The 13,513-nt window shown below is 47.5% G+C and overlaps 1 protein-coding gene and 1 long non-coding RNA gene across 6 annotated transcripts in view; one reads left to right on the top strand and one right to left on the bottom strand.

Moving 5' to 3' along the window:
- The window catches only part of LOC123772234 (uncharacterized), a 325,414-nt gene that overhangs the window by 190,503 nt on the left and 121,398 nt on the right, over positions 1 to 13,513 (bottom strand). The window lies entirely within an intron of this gene.
- Positions 9,749 to 11,320, top strand: LOC138355928 (uncharacterized). Its single transcript, XR_011224066.1, has 2 exons — positions 9,749 to 10,175; positions 10,565 to 11,320. It is a non-coding gene; the product is annotated as an uncharacterized lncRNA (long non-coding RNA).

Here is a 13,513-nt window from a genome sequence, read left to right as displayed (position 1 = left end):
GAACCAGTGAGACTCGACCTGGTCTTCACTCTGAACGACTCCGACATAAGAGAAATCGGTTTTGAGGACCCAGTAGGAATGAGCGACCACAGTGTACTGGTGTTTGAGTACTTGATTGAAGAAGGGTTATTGAACTCTAGGGATACCGAAACCAAAAGGTTAGCATACCGAAAGGGAAAATATGAGGAGGTAAGAAAATTCCTAACAGATAAAGCATGGGAAACAGAGCTCAGGGGAAAGACGGCACAAGACATGATGGAATACATCACGGAAAAATGCAAGGACGCAGCAAACAAGTTTGTCCCAGTCCAAAAGAAAAACAGTGAAATGAAGATGAGAAACCCATGGTTTAATCAGAGATGTAGGCTAGCTAAGCAGCAAAGGAAAAGGGCACGGAGAAACTATAGGAATAACAGGACACTGGAGAGCAGAGAAAGATACCAGAATGCCAGGAATGAATATGTCAGGATGAGAAGAGAGGCAGAAAGACAATACGAAAATGACATCGCAAGCAAGGCAAAGACTCAGCCTAAATTGCTGCATAGCCACATCAGGAGAAAAACAACAGTAAAGGAACAGGTTATGAAATTAAGGATAGGGGCAGAAGGATTCACTACAAACGACAAGGAAGTGTGTGAGGAACCGAATAAGAAATTCCAGGAGGTCTTCACCTAAGAGCATGTAGAAATTCCAGAGATAAGAGAGGGAATAGCTAACCAGGAACCACTGGAAGAGTTTGAGATTACCAGCGGGGAAGTAAGGAAGTGTTTACTAGAGTTGGATGTGACAAAGGCTATAGGCCCAGATGGAATCTCCCCTTGGGTACTAAAGGAAGGAGCAAAAGAACTGTGCCTCCCGCTCTCCATGGTGTATAACAAATCACTGGCAACAGGGGAACTGCCAGATATTTGGAAAGCAGCTAACGTAGTCCCGATATACAAGAAAGGGGATAGACAGAAGGCACTGAATTACAGGCTGGTGTCCCTAACCTGCATACAATGCAAGCTGATGGAGAAGATTGTGCGAAGAAAGCTAGTGGAATATCTGGAGCGAAAGAACTTTGTAACACAGCATCAACATGGGTTCAGGGATGGCAGGTCCTGCCTCACAGGATTACTTGAATTCTACGACCAGGCAACAAAAATCAGGCAAGAAGGAGAAGGGTGGGCAGACTGCATATTTCTGGATTGTCAAAGCCTTTGATACAGTACCACACAAGAGGCTAGTGAAAAAGCTGGAGTGAAAGGGAAGGTACTCCGTTGGATAAAGGAGTACCTAAGCAACAGGAGACAACGAGTCTGTGTGAGGGGTGAGGTCTCAGATTGGCGAGACGTTACGAGTGGAGTCCCGCAGGGGTCAGTCCTTGGACCTATACTGTTTCTGATCTGTGTAAATGATCTCCCAGAGGGTATAGACTCGTTTCTCTCAATGTTTGCAGATGATGCAAAAATTATGAGGAGGATTGAAACAGAGGATGACAGTAGGAGGCTACAAGATGACCTAGACAGACTGAGTGAATGGTCCAACAAATGGCTGTTGAAGTTCAACCCGAGTAAATGCAAAGTAATGAAACTAGGCAGTGGAAACAGGAGGCCAGACACATGATACAGAATAGAAGATGAAGTACTTAATGAAACGGACAGAGAGAAAGATCTAGGAGTTGATATCACACCAAACCTGTCTCTTGAAGCCCACATAAAAAGAATAACGTCTGCGGCATATGCGAGGCTGGCTAACATCAGAACAGCGTTCAGGAACCTGTGTAAGGAATCATTCAGAATCTTGTACACCACATATGCAAGACCAATCCTGGAGTATGCGGCCCCAGCATGGAGCCCGTACCTTGTCAAGCACAGGACGAAGCTGGAAAAAGTTCAGAGGTATGCCACTAGACTAGTCCCAGAACTAAGAAACATGAGTTACGAGGAAAGGCTGCGGGAATGCACCTTACGACACTGGAAGACAGAAGTGTAAATAAGGATAAACTATTCAACACTGGTGGTACGCGAACAAGGGGTCACAGATGGAAACTGAGTACCCACATGAGCCACAGGGACGTTAGAAGGAACTTTTTCAGTGTCAGAGTAGTTAACAGGTGGAATGCATTAGGCTGTGATGTGGTGGAGGCTGACTCCATTCACAGTTTCAAATGTAGATATGATAGAGCCCAGTAGGCTCAGGAACCTGTACACCTGTTGATTGACAGTTGAGAGGTGGGACCAAAGAGCCACAGCTCAACCCTCGCAAGCACAATTAGGTGAGTACAATTAGGTGAGCACACACACACACACAGTTGCTGGAAGAAGGCAAATGTCGTACCGATCTTCAAGACAGGTGATAGGGAGGAGGCACTTAACTATAGACCTGAATCACTGACAAGCATCCCCTGTAAAATACTGTTAAGAATAATTAGGCTACGACTGGTTGCACACCTAGAGAACGTTAAGTTTGTGAACAAACATCAACATGGGTTCTGGAAAGGGAAATAGTGCCTAACAAACCTTTTGGAATTCTATGATAAAATAACGAGGATAAGACAGGACAGAGATGGTTGGGCAGACTGCATATTTCTGGACTACCAAAAAGCCTTTGATACAGTACCGCACATGAGACTGCTGTTCAAACTAGAGAGGCAGGCTGGGGTGGGGGGGAAGGTCCTAGCATGGATAAGGAACTACCTAACAGAAAGGAACCAAAGAGTTACGGTAAGGGGCGAGAAGTCGGACTGGCGAACAGTAAGAAGTGGAGTACCTCAAGGATCGGTGCTGGGACCAATTCTATTTCTTGTATATGTTAACGACATGTTTACAGGCGTAGAGTCCTACATGTCGATGTTCGCGGATGATGCAAAATTGATGAGAAGAGTTGTGACAGATGAGGATTGCAGGATCCTCCAAGAGGACCTGAACAGGTTGCAGAGATGGTCAGAGAAATGGCTAATAGAGTTCAACACGAGCAAATGTAAAGTTATGGAAATGGGACTAGGTGATAGGAGACCAAAGGGACAGTACACAATGAAGGGGAACTGCCTACCTGTGACGACGCGAGAAAGAGACCTGGGAGTGGACGTAACACCTAATCTATCTCCTGAGGCACATATAAATAGGATAACGACAGCAGCGTACTCTACACTGGCGAAAGTTAGAACATCATTCAGAAACCTAAGTAAGGAGGCATTTAGGGCGCTTTACACTGCCTACGTGAGGCCAGTCTTAAGAGTATGCCGCCTCATCATGGAGTCCCCATCTGAAGAAGCATATAATGAAACTGGAAAAGGTTCAGAGGTTTGCAACAAGACTCGTCCCAGGGTTACGAGGGATAGGGTATGAGGAGCGCCTGAAGGAAATGTGCCTTACGACACTAGAAAGAAGAAGGGAGAGGGGGGACATGATAGGAACGTATAAAATACTCAGGGAGATTGACAGAGTGGACATAGATGAAATGTTCACACGGAATAGTAACAGAACGAGGGGACATCGATGGAAGCTGGAAACTCAAATGAGTCACAGAGATGTTAGGAAGTTTTCTTTTAGCGTGAGAGTAGTGGAAAAATGGAATGCACTTCAGGAACAGGTTGTGGAAGCAAATACTATTCATAATTTTAAAACTAGGTATGATAGGGAAATAGGACCAGAGTCATTGCTGTAAACAACCGATGGATCGAAAGGCGGGATCCAAGAGTCAGTGCTCGATCCTGCAGACACAAATAGGTGAGTACACACACACACACACACATACACACACTAACGTAGTCCCAATATACAAAAAGGGCGACAGACAAGAGGCACTGAACTACAGGCCTGTGTTCTTAACTTCTATACCATGTAAGGTAATGGAGAAGATGGTGAGGAAAACGCTCGTAGCGTATTCGGAGGGAAATAGCTTTGTAACACAAGAGAAGGGCGGGCAGACTGCATTTTCTAAGACTGTCAGAAAGCCTTTGACACCGTACCTCACAAAATGCTTTTACAAAAGTTGGAGCAACAGGCAGGAGTAAAAGGTAAGGTGCTCCAGTGGATAAGGGAGAATCTAAGCAACATAATTACAGTCTCCGTGGTGTAGTGGTAAGACACTCGCCTGGCGTTCCGCGAGCGCTATGTCATGGGTTCGTATCCTGGCAGGGGAGGATTTACTGGGCGCAATTCCTTAACTGTAGCCTCTGTTTAACGCAACAGTAAAAATGTGTACTTGGATGAAAAAACGATTCTTCGCGGCAGGGGATCGTATTCCAGGGACCATAGGATTAAGGACTTGCCCGAAACGCTACGCGTACTAGTGGCTCTACAAGAATGTAACAACTCTTCTATATATCTAAAAAAAAAACAAAAAAAAAACAAAAAAAAAAAAACAACAGCGAGTAACTGTGAGGGAGAGACATCAGAGTGGCGAGATGTCATCAGCGGAGTCCCACAGGGCTCTGTACTTGGAACCATCCTGTTTCTAATATATGAAAACGATCTTCCAGAGGGAATAGACTCATTCCTCTCATGGTTTGCTGATGATGCAAAAATTATGAGAAGAATCAAGACAGATGAAGATAGACAGAGACTACAGGACGACCTGGACAAACTGGAGGAAAGGTCTAGAAAATGGCTACTAAAGTTCAACTCAGGAAAGTGTAAAGAAATGAAATTAGGTGAAGGGAGCAAAAGGCTGAACACAAGGTACCATCTGGGAGGTGAAATCCTGCAAGAGTTAAATAGAGAGAAAGATCTGGGGGTTGATATCACACCGAACCTGTCCCCAGAGGCCCACATCAAAAGGATATCATCAGCGGCATATGCTAGACTGGCCAACATAAGAACTGCCTTTAGAAACTTGTGTAAGGAATCGTTCAGGACCCTGTATACCACTTATGTCAGACCAATCCTGGAGTATGCAGCTCCAGGCTGGAGTCCATACCAAGTTATACTCAAGTCAAATAGAGAAGATTCAGAGGTACGCCACCCAGAGCTGACAGGTATGAGTTACGAGGATAGGCTATGGTAATTAAACCTCACGTCAATGTAAGACAGAAGAGTGAGGGGAGACATGATCATCACCTACAAAATTCTTAGAGGAATTGACAGGCGGTGAACAAAGACAAACAATTTAGCACGGCTGGAACACGCACAAGGGGACACAGGTGGAAACTAAGTGCCCAAATGAGCCACAGAGACATTAGAAAGAACATTTTCAGTGTCAGAGTAGTTAACAGGTAGAATGCATTAGGCAGTGATGTGGTGGAGGCTGACTCCATACACAGTTTCAAGTGTAGACCAGTACAGCAGTACAGGATGACGGGGAGACCAGTACAGGAGTACAGGATGACGGGGAGACCAGTAGAGCAGTACAGCATGACGGGGAGACCAGTACAGGAGTACAGCATGACGGGGGAGACCAGTAGAGCAGTACAGCATGACGGGGGAGACCAGTACAGCAGTACAGCATGACGGGAAGACCAGTACAGCAGTACAGCATGACGGGGGAGACCAGTACAGCAGTACAGGATGACGGGGAGACGAGTACAGCAGTACAGAATGACGGGGAGACCAGTACAGCAGTACAGCATGACGGGGAGACCAGTACAGCATGACGGGGAGACCAGTACAGCAGTACAGCATGACGGGGAGACCAGTACAGGATGACGGGGAGACCAGTACAGCGTGACGGGGAGACCAGTACAGGATGACGGGGAGACCAGTACAGCATGACGGGGAGACCAGTACAGCATGACGGGGAGACCAGTACAGCATGACGGGGAGACCAGTACAGCATGACGGGGAGACCAGTACAGCATGACGGGGAGACCAGTACAGCAGTACAGCATGCCGGGGAGACCAGTACAGCATGACGGAGACCAGTACAGCAGTACAGGATGACGGGGAGACCAGTACAGGATGACGGGGAGACCAGTACAGGATGACGGGGGAGACCAGTACAGCAGTACAGGATGACGGGGAGACCAGTACAGGAGTACAGGATGACGGGGGAGACCAGTACAGCAGTACAGGATGACGGGGGAGACCAGTACAGGAGTACAGCATGACGGGGGAGACCAGTACAGCAGTACAGGATGACGGGGAGACCAGTACAGCATGACAGGGAGACCAGTACAGCAGTACAGGATGACGGGGAGACCAGTACAGCAGTACAGGATGACGGGGGAGACCAGTACAGCAGTACAGGATGACGGGGAGACCAGTACAGCAGTACAGGATGACGGGGAGACCAGTACAGCAGTACAGGATGACGGGGAGACCAGTACAGCATGACGGGGAGACCAGTACAGCATGACGGGGAGACCAGTACAGCAGTACAGCATGACGGGGAGACCAGTACAGCAGTACAGGATGACGGGGAGACCAGTACAGCAGAACAGGATGACGGGGAGACCAGTACAGCAGTACAGGATGACGGGGAGACCAGTACAGCAGTACAGCATGACGGGGAGACCAGTACAGCAGTACAGCATGACGGGGAGACCAGTACAGCAGTACAGCATGACGGGGAGACCAGTACAGCATGACGGGGAGACCAGTACAGCATGACGGGGAGACCAGTACAGCATGACGGGGAGACCAGTACAGCATGACGGGGAGACCAGTACAGCATGACGGGGAGACCAGTACAGCATGACGGGGAGACCAGTACAGCATGACGGGGAGACCAGTACAGCATGACGGGGAGACCAGTACAGCATGACGGGGAGACCAGTACAGCAGGATACAGACCTGGGAGTGGACACAGCACCGGACCTGAGGCCAGCAGGCCACAGCAGCATAATAACAGCAGCAGCATACATCATACTGGCCAACATCCGGGGTATCCTTCACACACTTAGACAAAGGAACTTTCCAGGCCCAATATATACAACGAAGGTGAGACTTACCCTTGAATATGCAGCCCCAGCATGGAACCCTTACTTGAAAAAGGAAGGACAAGGAGAAATTAGAAAAGGTCCAAAAATATGCAACAAGACTTGTTCTGGAGCTGAGGGGATTGAGATATCAGGAAAAACTGAGGGGACTGGACCTTACTCTACTGGAGGAAAGGAGAGAGAGCGGGGATATGATAACATATGCAATTTGGGGGGAAATTGGCAAACTAGATTTCTCAAACTAGATTTGAGCCAGAGCTCAACCCCCGCAACCATAACTAGGTGAGTACATATGTCTCATACATGTCTCACTACATATCCCACACATGTCTCACCACATGTCCCACACATGTCTCACCACATGTCTCACCACATGTCCCACATACGTGTCTCACTACATGTCCCACATACGTGTCTCACTACATATCCCACATGTGTCTCACTACATATCCCACATGTGTCTCACTACATATCCCACATGTGTCTCACTACATATCCCACATGTGTCTCACTACATATCCCACATGTGTCTCACTACATATCCCACATGTGTCTCACTACATATCCCACATGTGTCTCACTACATATCCCACATGTGTCTCACTACATATCCCACATGTGTCTCACTACATATCCCACATGTGTCTCACTACATATCCCACATGTGTCTCACTACATATCCCACATGTGTCTCACTACATATCCCACATGTGTCTCACTACATATCCCACATGTGTCTCACTACATATCCCACATGTGTCTCACTACATATCCCACATGTGTCTCACTACATATCCCACATGTGTCTCACTACATATCCCACATGTGTCTCACTACATATCCCACATGTGTCTCACTACATATCCCACATGTGTCTCACTACATATCCCACATGTGTCTCACTACATATCCCACATGTGTCTCACTACATATCCCACATGTGTCTCACTACATATCCCACATGTGTCTCACTACATATCCCACATGTGTCTCACTACATATCCCACATGTGTCTCACTACATATCCCACATGTGTCTCACTACATATCCCACATGTGTCTCACTACATATCCCACATGTGTCTCACTACATATCCCACATGTGTCTCACTACATATCCCACATGTGTCTCACTACATATCCCACATGTGTCTCACTACATATCCCACATGTGTCTCACTACATATCCCACATGTGTCTCACTACATATCCCACTACATGTCCCACATACGTGTCGTAAAGGTTCATGCTCCCGGTAAATAGGGATCCCCAGCAGCGCCCCAGCTCCTGTCAGCCCCCATTATTAATTGGATAGTTCCACAAGCTGCCCATTTTATTCTGGCGTGAGGCAGATATTTCGGGCGGGGGAAATCCAGAGTCTCGTGCAACAACAAATGATAGTTTTTTGGTAAACTCTTTTTATGTAAAGTAATTACTCTGCCACACTCAGCTGTTGGAACATCTGTGTGTGTGTGTGTGTGTGTGTGTGTGTGTGTGTGTGTGTGTGTGTGTGTTTGGCTGTGTGTGTGTGTGTGTGTGTGTGTGTGTGTGTGTGTGTGTGTGTGTGTGTGTGTGTGTGTGTGTGTGTTTGGCTGTGTGTGTGTGTGTTTGGCTGTGTGTGTGTGTGTGTTTGGCTGTGTGTGTGTGTGTGTTTGGCTGTGTGTGTGTGTGTGTTTGGCTGTGTGTGTGTGTGTGTTTGGCTGTGTGTGTGTGTGTTTGGCTGTGTGTGTGTGTGTGTGTGTGTGTGTGTGTGTGTGTGTGTTTGGCTGTGTGTGTGTGTGTGTGTTTGGCTGTGTGTGTGTGTGTGTGTGTTTGGCTGTGTGTGTGTGTTTGGCTGTGTGTGTGTGTGTGTGTTTGGCTGTGTGTGTGTGTGTGTGTTTGGCTGTGTGTGTGTGTGTGTGTTTGGCTGTGTGTGTGTGTGTGTTTGGCTGTGTGTGTGTGTGTTTGGCTGTGTGTGTGTGTGTGTGTGTGTGTGTGTGTGTGTGTGTGTGTGTGGCTGTGTGTGTGTGTGTTTGGCTGTGTGTGTGTGTGTTTGGCTGTGTGTGTGTGTTTGGCTGTGTGTGTGTGTGTGTGTCTGTGTGTCTGTGTGTGTTTTTGGCTGTGTGTGTGTGTTTGGCTGTGTGTGTGTGTGTGTGTTTGGCTGTGTGTGTGTGTTTGGCTGTGTGTGTGTGTGTGTGTGTGTGTGTGTGTGTGTTTGGCTGTGTGTGTGTGTGTTTGGCTGTGTGTGTGTGTGTTTGGCTGTGTGTGTGTGTTTGGCTGTGTGTGTGTGTTTGGCTGTGTGTGTGTGTGTGTGTGTGTGTGTGTGTGTGTGTGTGTGTGTGTGTGTGTTTGGCTGTGTGTGTGTGTTTGGCTGTGTGTGTGTGTTTGGCTGTGTGTGTGTGTGTGTTTGGCTGTGTGTGTGTGTTTGGCTGTGTGTGTGTGTGTGTGTTTGGCTGTGTGTGTGTGTGTGTGTTTGGCTGTGTGTGTGTGTGTGTGTTTGGCTGTGTGTGTGTGTGTGTGTGTTTGGCTGTGTGTGTGTGTGTGTGTGTTTGGCTGTGTGTGTGTGTGTGTACTCACCTATTTGTGCCTGCAGGATCGAGCACCAGCTCTTTGACCCCGCTTATCTAGCCGCTTGTTATCTAATGCAATGACTCCTGGCCTGTTTCCCTATCATACCTGCTTTTAAAGTTATGAATGGAGTTAGCCTCTACAATCTGCTCCTTTAGGTCAACCATTTACTCACTACCTTTACGCTAAATGAAAATTTTTAACATCTCTACAACACATCTGAGTCTCAAGCTTCCATCTGTGTCCCCCTTGTTATGTTAATATTTTAACAATTGTTATGATCTCAGCCTGCAGGAGAAACGAGTCTCCCTCCTTGAGAGTTATTCGTCAAGCCTGACCTGATTAGAAGGTCTAAGGAATATAGAGGTGATAACCCATATGTAAAAATAGTTGCTTGGATATGTGTAACAGTTTGAGATTATGGGCAATGCAGAAGAAAATAGATAAATGACGGGCTAGGAGATGTGGACATTTTGCTGGAGGCGTGAGGCTCGCTTCTGGAGGACCTTGACCTCACTTGAGTGCCAGACATCGCAGGGGGAAGCCGCGCTCCGTTGAGCTCCCGTCAGAAGGGAACCCCTAGTGATATATCTCGAAGAGAAGAGAAGTGTGTAGACGTGCCAGCTGTGGAACCGAGCTGGGAACGTTGTGGTCTCAAGTCCTGGTCGAAGAAGAGAGTATCAAGCCGGCCAGAGACATTATTGTGGGCCGTGGGAGCGCCCTGACCAGACGCCGTCAGAGGGAAAGCGCCCTCGACCAATTAATCTGTGGTAAGCACGATAAACGCCAGTTCATAGTGATTGCTTATATTTGGTCGTGTGCCCAGCGACAGTAGCGATGTTTATTTATAAGTTAGACATGTTTTAATAAGGCAGAAGGCCTGAAATAAGAGAGTGGAGAGGGAGGAACACCGAGCGACGTCCGCCCCCTCTGAGCGCTGGCGGACGACTGAGGGAGCCTGGCTCTGGATGGAGGAAGACCCTCCCAGCGAGTGAGGACCGCCGCCAGGCGAGGTGGAGTATGGACCCGCCCAAAACGGGGGAGTCCACTCTCACTGTATGTAGAGAACAGATAGAGGTTTGAGGCAAACATATTGTGTGAATATTTTTTGTTTATGTGTTAAAGGGGAACGTTTTATTGGAGTGTCGATGGGTTGCAGGTTTGTTCTTTGGGGAAGAAGTTGCTGAGAACTTCGAAGCCAGCAGATGAAGTAGCTGATGAGACTCCAAGGTAGTGGAGCAGAGGACCTCGAGCTGTGAGGAGAAGCAGCAGTGAAGAGGAGTGTCACGTGCTTCTGTAGAGGTGGAGAAGCACCATAGTTGCTCGGGGAAACTTCATAGTGTGGCAGCCAAGAGAGCTGTGGAGGACCCTAGCAGAAGGGTGAAGCACCGTAGTTGCTCAAGGAAACTTCATGATAGCAGCCTGGAGGAGCTGCAGAGGATCCTGGTAGTGAAGCCCGGAAGAACCTAAGGATATTAGGGTAGTGAACTTCCAGAGGGGGAAGGGGAAGTTCTGGTGGATTACTAGTAGGGAGTTGATAGTGTTTGGTTGTCATTAGCGTGCAAGACGCAGTGAGAGGTGAGTGACTGTTGGCATTCTTACGTCAAGGAGTTTTTTATACTGAAGTATCAATGAACATTTATACTGGTATATGTTATTGCATTCAAATGCTGATTTTCTATATATACATTAGCTTGCTGATAGTGCAACAGTGTATGTAGGCTTGATCAACTTGAGGAGGTTAATAGTATCAGGTGGTGAACCAGGAGATAGGATACCACTTGATAAGCTGATAATAGAGTTCTGATGGTGTTGGAGTGCAACCTGATTGTGGTATTATAGAGTATAGGATTCATTATTATTATATGTGTGTATGTATCGTGTATGTGCTTTGTCCAGTAAATGTGTCACAATTTGCTGGTGTTTGCCCTTGTCCTAGTGAGGCTTCCCAGGAGGTAGTAAAGAAGGAGAGAGAGAGAGAAAGAACCAAGAACCACTGCTGTGGACAGGGTAGGAGGTAATACTAGTAAGTCATAGGGGATTGAGGAGATCATATCTCATAAGGAGAGAGTGGGGAGTCACAGCGGCTCGAGTGGGTGTGTGCACGTGACAACGAGGCTAAGTGTTGGAGCCGCATCCCCTAAACGTGTGACGTTGAGCCCCTCTCCAAGAGCCAGAAGCGCCAAGGGTGATCTCCTAGTATAAGCACTCTGCCGAGTTGTGGGTTGGGTTGTCCATAGAGAAGGATCAACGACGACAACACCAACCAACCCACAGTCTATAATACAATGTAATAAATGAATGGGGAGAAACCCCCAATTTATCGCAATGATAACCTCGCGGACGATGCCCCCAAACCTTATTACACCAGTAAAATAAACAATTAAACAAATAAACAAAAATCAAGCAAATATTGCATCAGCCAGAAAAATGATAGGATGGATTGCGAGAACTTTCAAGTCCAGGGATCCCATCACAATGGTTGTACTCTTCAAGTCACTTGTGTTGTCCCGTCTTGAGTACTGCTCAGTACTCACTTCGCCCTTCAGAGCAGGAGAGATTGCTGAAATAGAGGGAATACAGAGAACATATACGGCACGCATAGACGAGATAAAGCACCTAAATTATTGGGATCGTCTCAAAGCTCTCCAAATGTACTCACTAGAAAGAAGACGATATATAAAAAAATATATACGTGGAAAATACTGGAGGGCCAAGTACCAAATCTACACAGTAAAATAACAACATACTGGAGTGAACGATATGGAAGAAAATGCAGAATAGAACCAGTGAAGAGCAGAGGTGCCATAGGCACAATCAGAGAACACTGTATAAACATCAGAGGTCCACGGTTGTTCAACGTCCTACCAGCGAGCATAAGAAATATTGCCGGAACAACCGTGGACATCTTCAAGAGGAAACTAGATTGTTTTCTTCAAGAAGTGCCGGAGCAACCGGGCTGTGGTGGGTATGTGGGCCTGCGGGCCACTCCAAGCAACAGCCTGGTGGACCAAACTCTCACAAGTCAAGCCTGGCCTCGGGCCGGGCTTGGGCAGTAGAAGAACTCCCAGAACCCCATCAACCAGGTATATGTGGGCCTGCGGGCCGCTCCAAGCAACAGCCTGGTGGACCAAACTCTCACAAGTCAAGCCTGGCCTCGGGCCGGGCTTGGGCAGTAGAAGAACTCCCAGAACCCCATCAACCAGGTATATGTGGGCCTGCGGGCCGCTCCAAGCAACAGCCTGGTGGACCAAACTCTCACAAGTCAAGCCTGGCCTCGGGCCGGGCTTGGGCAGTAGAAGAACTCCCAGAACCCCATCAACCAGGTATATGTGGGCCTGCGGGCCGCTCCAAGCAACAGCCTGGTGGACCAAACTCTCACAAGTCAAGCCTGGCCTCGGGCCGGGCTTGGGCAGTAGAAGAACTCCCAGAACCCCATCAAGCAGGTAACAGCCTCTCCTGCTGCTGCTGCTGCTGCCTCCGACACCTCACTATGTCGGAGGAACTACCCAGACTCATCAAGTTGTGGAGGACTATAATGTCACCCAAATGGGGACTCAGGCTCAGCAGTTGACCTGTTGTGTAGTGTTCACAGCCCTAAAGTGGCCAGCCGGTGACGTGCTCTTCACCCACATGACTCTAGTGTCCTCTCTTACACTTCCTCTTATTATCTCCCTTTGTTATTTGTGTGCCGTCAGAGGCTATCAGCTCTCTCTCGGCTAGAGACCTCACAGGAACATGAGTAAACAAACTTGTCTAACAAACATTTATGTCTGCCTTGATGCCTTGGACGGGTCCTCAACTTGTAGCACGTAACTTAGTCTTCAAAATGTAGTTATTCAGCAGCTTAGGCTATTATGGTATGTCCATATTAACATCACATCAATGTAATGAACTCTCTAATATAACAAACTCCTGATTGTTATAATAACTGGTTATCACCAACATTCATAACTCTTATAAACTCTTATACAACCAATTATTTAAGAGTATGGTATAATGTTAAGGGTCACTGCTTCAACAATTATTATTCTTCCGTGGAGTGTGTGTACGTCACACTTTGCCTCACCAGGCTTACCTTCTCTTCTACTCACCTGGGTTCTGGGAG

The sequence above is a fragment of the Procambarus clarkii genome, chromosome 69 (assembly GCF_040958095.1).
Source record: "Procambarus clarkii isolate CNS0578487 chromosome 69, FALCON_Pclarkii_2.0, whole genome shotgun sequence".
Lineage (NCBI taxonomy): Eukaryota > Metazoa > Arthropoda > Malacostraca > Decapoda > Cambaridae > Procambarus > Procambarus clarkii.
This window is presented reverse-complemented; position numbering and strand designations above follow the sequence as displayed.